The 6,043-nt window shown below is 41.3% G+C and overlaps 1 long non-coding RNA gene across 4 annotated transcripts in view; it reads left to right on the plus strand.

The window, feature by feature from the left end:
* The window catches only part of LOC103170784, a 28,454-nt gene extending 24,023 nt beyond the window's left edge, over positions 1–4,431 (plus strand). For 2 of the 4 annotated variants that reach the window (XR_005660739.1, XR_003764401.2), the window contains 2 exons: positions 3,304–3,391; positions 4,282–4,431. This is a non-coding gene — a long non-coding RNA (uncharacterized LOC103170784). Of the gene's footprint in view, positions 1–492; positions 619–2,969; positions 3,109–3,303; positions 3,392–4,281 lie in introns of all 4 variants that reach the window. The other 2 variants (XR_005660737.1, XR_005660738.1) reach the window with 2 other exon arrangements.
* Positions 4,432–6,043: the final 1,612 nt, after the last annotated feature.

Consider the following 6,043-nt stretch of genomic DNA (forward strand, 5'->3'; position numbering starts at 1 on the left):
CCAAAAGGAGCTTATGGTCTAGAGAGGTGGACAGATACTACTATAAATAAATTACAGTTAAGTACATCAGTGCTGTGGGGGGGATAAGGATGTGGTACCTATCAGGTTCTTAAAGGGGACAGATCTAACGACCTAAGTGTCACAGAAATGAAAAGGAGCATGGGAAAAGAAGGCTCAAATGGAGAAAATGATTCCAAGAAAGAGAAGAAACCCTGAAGGAGGCAATTAGGATGTTATAAGAGGTGTATATCTAAACAGCTTAGCTAAGCAAAGATGCAAGCCTAGCTAACATGCACACTATAAGCCTCAGAGTAGTCAAGGATTAGTTCATCTGGTACAAAGGAGTGCTAAAAGAGTAGCTTTATTTGATTCTGAAATAATGGAAATAAAGTCAATGGAGAATATTTCAAGATTTGAACTACTGGATTTTAAAAGGGTACTTCAAGAAAAGGTGAATAAGCCTTGGTACTGAGCGTGTTTCATTAAAACAAGACCTGACAGATTCCCAGTCTTTGTGTCGGAGGAGTGGACTTGTGCGGTTGTGAAGATGCCCGGACATCAATTCTCATGACCCACTGGCGCAGCAGGGCCATCCACAGGACACGCCCACAGTGCCGGGTAAGAGACCGAGGCTTGAGGAATGTGGTGAATGCTCCTGTCCTGGTATTCAGCTAGAGGCCCAGACTACCCGACTGGCAGAACATTTCCCAAAAACTTGCCTGCCAAAAAAAATCAAAACTTTTGCCCGCTGGTCTGAGCTCGACAGTGAAATAGGCTTAAGATTTCCAAATGCTAATGACAGGGACAGAATGGAAAAAATGCATTTTCCCAGAAGCGCAAGCAGGTGACGGGGGGAGCCAGATCCGAGACATTTAAAATGGATATTACTGCCATCACCACCACGATGGTGACTTTAAACTCCTGCCTGTTCAGATAAGCGCGCTCTCTAGTCTCAGCTTGACCAAAAGAGAAGAGTAAGGACCTAAATATCGGAGAGACTAAAAGCGTCATCTAGGAACTCCATAAAGACTTCTCCTCACAAAGGTCTTGGCTCTCCTGCAGCCAGTCTGTTATTTATTAAACATTTTTATGTGTATTTCTCCTCATCCATTAAGTGACCTACTGGAGTTCAGCTGGGCTATGTTTCTTCAGGGCAAAAAGTTCAGATCCTTTCTTTGCCTTCCCCTCACATTTTTGACTCTTTTGCTAGACTGTAAGCTCTCTGAGGGCAGGGATCAGCAAGTCAGCACATTCCTAGAATATCAGACAAATAGGTAGTGTTTGCAGAAATGGTCCTTCTGGAAATTGGTGATATTTTGTATGACAGTAAGTGAAAACAAAGCTAAGTACAGGCTGGAGATGCCACTGCATCTTCTATCCTTCATCAGCATAGCTCAAAAAATTCAATGTACTACCCAGGCCACTGGGAAAATGGCCTAATATCCTCTAGGTTGTCTAATACTGCTATGTTATGCTAAATTTCATATGGGCAGAGGTCCATGTGCTAGTATTTCAATATATACAATGGGGATTAAGACTGTGAGTTCCATATGGGACATGGACCGTGTCCAACCTGATTAGCTTGTATCTAGTCCAACACTTAATACAGTGCCTGGCATATAGAAAGCGCTTAACAAATACCACTTAAAAAAAATCATAGTTCTCAGTTCATTAAGCCAAAGCTCTATAGCAGACACAAATATGGTTTAAATAGTATGGGAAAGAAGATTTAGAATTTGTCTCAGCCATTTCCCAAGAAATCTACTTTCATTTTATATTACATCTTCTTCTCTACCGTCTAATGGGCCGCTTCATTATAAACCCAAGGAGTACGTTATCTATCCCAACCAAATGAAAAAATAAAAATTAAAAAAGATACATTTCCAGTAATATCTGTGAACACAAATGCCACATACAGGTTTCTCAAGGAAGCCTTCCAACTTGTTCAGATTTTTCAATATACGACAGTTGCCATCCATGAATGCAATAAATATTCATGCAGAAATGCATTTAGATGTACCAAATGTATATTCATGAACAAATGTTTCTCCCTGGCCTTAATGATGTCTGTTGTATGCAGTGGTTGGAGAATGGTCAGAGCTCACATTTCCTGATGTTTGCTAGCACTGCATGTTCTGAGCTGCTTCATTTCCTGAATCGCAGCACAGGCAGTCATTGCCGATAGGGACAATAGCTTAGAAATAAATATGGTAAAAAATCATTCTTCCCGTGCTCCATTTGTTGAATGACAGCCACTCCTTGCATAAAATATTAAAAGCATATTATCCATGATTTCTAAGCTGTTTTTGAGAGAGGCATTAAGTATTCAAGTCTGGTGTGACCATATGGGCAATAAAATATCAGTGGTTGACCCTTGTCTTTCAAATTGGCTTTAATCTTAACCTTTTTCTACTGAGTCTTATTGAGAAAAATGGCAAGGGAATTTGCATTCTCTGAATAGAATTTTCTCAGGTGATCAGTATCCAGTTGTCATGGCCTTGATCAGAGAGTGGCAGACAGGGATCTTTTATTCTGCACAGAATGGAGCAGAGAAAATGACTGCCTGAACTTCTCAGCAAACTGCTCCTAACATGTTTATGCTTTGCTGCCAGAATTCACGTTTTATTATGGGCGATTGCTTGGCAAAGTGCTGTTTTCTTCAGTAATCTCTGCAGGAAGAATAGAGACAGGTGACGAAATTTGCCTTTTGTTAAGAAGAATAAGGGGTAATAATGAGGCCTCTCAGTCCAGAACAAAACAGCTAAAAGGAAAAATTTGCAACACCGAGCTGACAGGCCTGAGCTCTGCTCACCGGGGTCCTCCGATCTCCTCAAACCAAGCCCGCTTTCCTATATGCCAGTGTTGGAACAGGCCAGGCAGAGATCAGCTTCTCGGCTGGCAACGATGGGATCCCTGCCATAATTCCCCCTCTTCCCTTTTCCTCTCCCTGTTTGTCCTCCTCAAGGCAGAGGTGAGTGGCAGAGAATGTGCTATAAAACCTCAAATAAACAAGCTCCTGATCCCTCTCAGCAGAATGCCAGCAACTAGAAGCATAGTTTCCAAACCCTCCTGGAAAACATCACAGGATTTGAGTCTCTTTATGTTGCCGTGAGTAAAATCCTATTATAATCCACTTGTAGTTTGGGTCCCTGGTTTAGAGATTTTGATTTCCTGGAAGTAGCCTTGATTGTTGATGGACTTAATCATAATGAAATCACACCTCACTAGAAATGTATATTTCTCCTTCTATAGAATTAGCTCTTCAAGCTTTCTGATTTGGCTTCTCATCCTTTTTAAACATAGTCTGTTCCTGCATGACAAGAGGTAGCGAGCAGGATTACTCCGCTGGAGATCTGGGTCAGTGCCTGATAGACTGAAGCCGAGGAGAAAGGTAATGAACCATCAGTCGGGCCCCTCCTGGCCCAACCCCTCTGGCCCATCTCCACTTGAGCTGAGCCCTAAGCCGCGTGGAAGCAGGAAGCAGCCACGGATCACATTCATCTTCTGGGTTTGAAATTTGAGTGCTGAAACCGACTCGGCTTTTATGATTTAAGGCAACACCCTAGTCGGCCTCCTGCTTTTCTTTCTATCAATATCAACAGTGCTTAAGTCCTTCTGTAAGCAGAGCACTGTAGTAGGTCTAAACAAAAGATGACTTGTCTGCCCTTGAAACACTTCTGATCTGTATAAAACATTCAGAAGCATAGTTCCAATGAGAAAGTGAGAGTTAAAAATGAGAAAAGAGAGATGAGTGGTAAAAGTCGTGGCATTTATTGAGGATGTCTTGAAATCAGTACACTATGCTAAGCGCTTAGGAAGTACAAAAGACACAAAGGACATTCTCTGTTCTAAAGGAGCTTACGTTCTGATGCAGGGGACAGACACAGATAAAATTCAAAAGTGGTAGAATTGAAATAAAGTTGAAGGTTCAATAGAATATTCAAATATGCACAATTGCTGAGGAGACATATAAATAAATGCATGAGGTTGCTGGGAATTGTTAAGGTTCAGAGTATTGATAAGAGCCCCGGCCTGGGAGTCAGGGAACCTGGGTTCTAATCTGTATTTTTCAAACCCCGGGCTTGTACTCAGCTGTCTGAGTGACCTTGGCAAATCACTTAATTTCTCTGTGTCTCAGTTCCCTCATCTCTAAAATGGGGATTCAAGGTCTATTCTCCCTTTAACTTAGACCATGAGCTCCATGTGGGACAGGGATTCTATGTGACCGAATCCAACATAGTATGTTTTAAACAAGTAACACATTTATTATTATTATTTCAGCAAAGACTCCTCATAGAAGAAGAGATCTTAGAAACCTTTTGGAAGTTGGGCAGGATGGTCTGGAGAATTGTTGAACTGCATACACAAGAAGATACAAAAATGATATGTTACTTTGCAGATGCAATACAGCATTAAAGTCTAAAAAAAATGAAAATTTTGTAGCAGCTTACAGCCAGAAAACCCTACACACTCAAAGTAGTGTAGCCTAGTCGATAGAGCACAAGCCTGGGAGTTAGAAGGATCTGGATTCCAATCCTGACTCTGTCACTTGTCTGCTGTATGATCTTGGGCAGGCCACTTAACTTCTCTGTACCTCAGTTACCCCAACTGTAAAATGGAGTTTAAAACTGTACATCTTATATGGGACTTGGACTGTGTCTTATCTGATTAACTTATATCTCTCCTACCACTTAGTACAGTGCCTGGTACATAGGGCTTAACAAACACCATATAAAGAAAAAAAATCAAAGGTCAAAACCAATTACAAGGAAGCCTTTAGTTTTTTTCATTGGTGGTTTTTTTTAATGTTATTTGTCCTCAATTCATTGAGTGCCTTGCACCTTCCTGGCTTTTTCCTGACCCAGTAGGCTTTTTTTTTCTATATTGATATTTCAGATCGAGGCATACCTTAATCTTACCTACAATCGCTAGGGGTGGAAACAACATCAAGGACCCTTCAAAACGTTCTTGTTGTGCCAGGGGAGTGATGGCAAACACAGTTATTGTTCTTGCAATTCCTTGAAACGTGTGAGCGTATATTGAGGGGAGAAAACAGGTCTTAATGAGAAAAAGTACCATGAAACATATCTTTTATGGCCTTGTAGACTCTGTGGTTAAAAGAGAGAGGCTGTGACATTAGAGCCCAAGGTTTGAAAAGTACATTGGTGCTCTTCAGGGTGATCAGCTGTTTTGAGTGTGAAGTCAAAGGCGAGCATCTCAGCAGTCGGGGATGTCAACATAAGCAATGTGGCTGAGTTGTCTACGCCTCTCGGGCAACCCACATCCTGTTGCCTCTACTCTCTTCCATCGGTTTGCCTTTGAAACGATACTGTAAGAGGGTGTGTTACAATAGATTTTCTAAGATCCATTTGCTTTTTTTGCTTTTTTTTTTTGAGAAAGTGGAAGACAAATGTGAGGAAGCTGACAGATTATGGGCCAAATTCACATTCCCTGCAACTCTAAGAACCTGACCCTGTGACTGGAACTTCTAGTTAACAGGTCACTGATCAGTGGCATTTATTGAGCTGGTAATGTGTGCAGAGTACTGTCCTGGGAGCTTGGGAGAGTACAATATAGCAGGGTTGGTAGACACATCCCCCACCACAGCACAATATGGAGAAGCTTAGTTTCTGAAAGCGTTTATGCTGAATGATATGGTGTCTGTCACACAAAGAATCTGAAATACAGTGACACAATACAGTTAATACAAAAAAACTGTAGGCATTTCAAACCACCAAGGTCTCAGGTTTCATGAACATTGTGAATATAAAATCATAAACATGGTCCGTATGGCTGCTTTAATCTTTTAAAGCCTCTTTCGACCCTAATGGTGGCAACGTGTTTAATAATCATGATACTTGTTAAGCACTTATTATATGTCAAGCGCCATTCTAACCATTAGGATTAGATACAAGATAATTAGGTGGGACACAGTTCCTGTCCCACATGGGGCTCACAGACTAAGGAAGAGGGAGTAGGATTTCATTCCCATTTTACAGGTGAGGAAACTTGTTGCACAGAGAAGTTAAATGACTTACCCAAG

Source organism: Ornithorhynchus anatinus, chromosome 14, assembly GCF_004115215.2.
Source record: "Ornithorhynchus anatinus isolate Pmale09 chromosome 14, mOrnAna1.pri.v4, whole genome shotgun sequence".
Taxonomy (NCBI): Eukaryota; Metazoa; Chordata; class Mammalia; order Monotremata; family Ornithorhynchidae; genus Ornithorhynchus; species Ornithorhynchus anatinus.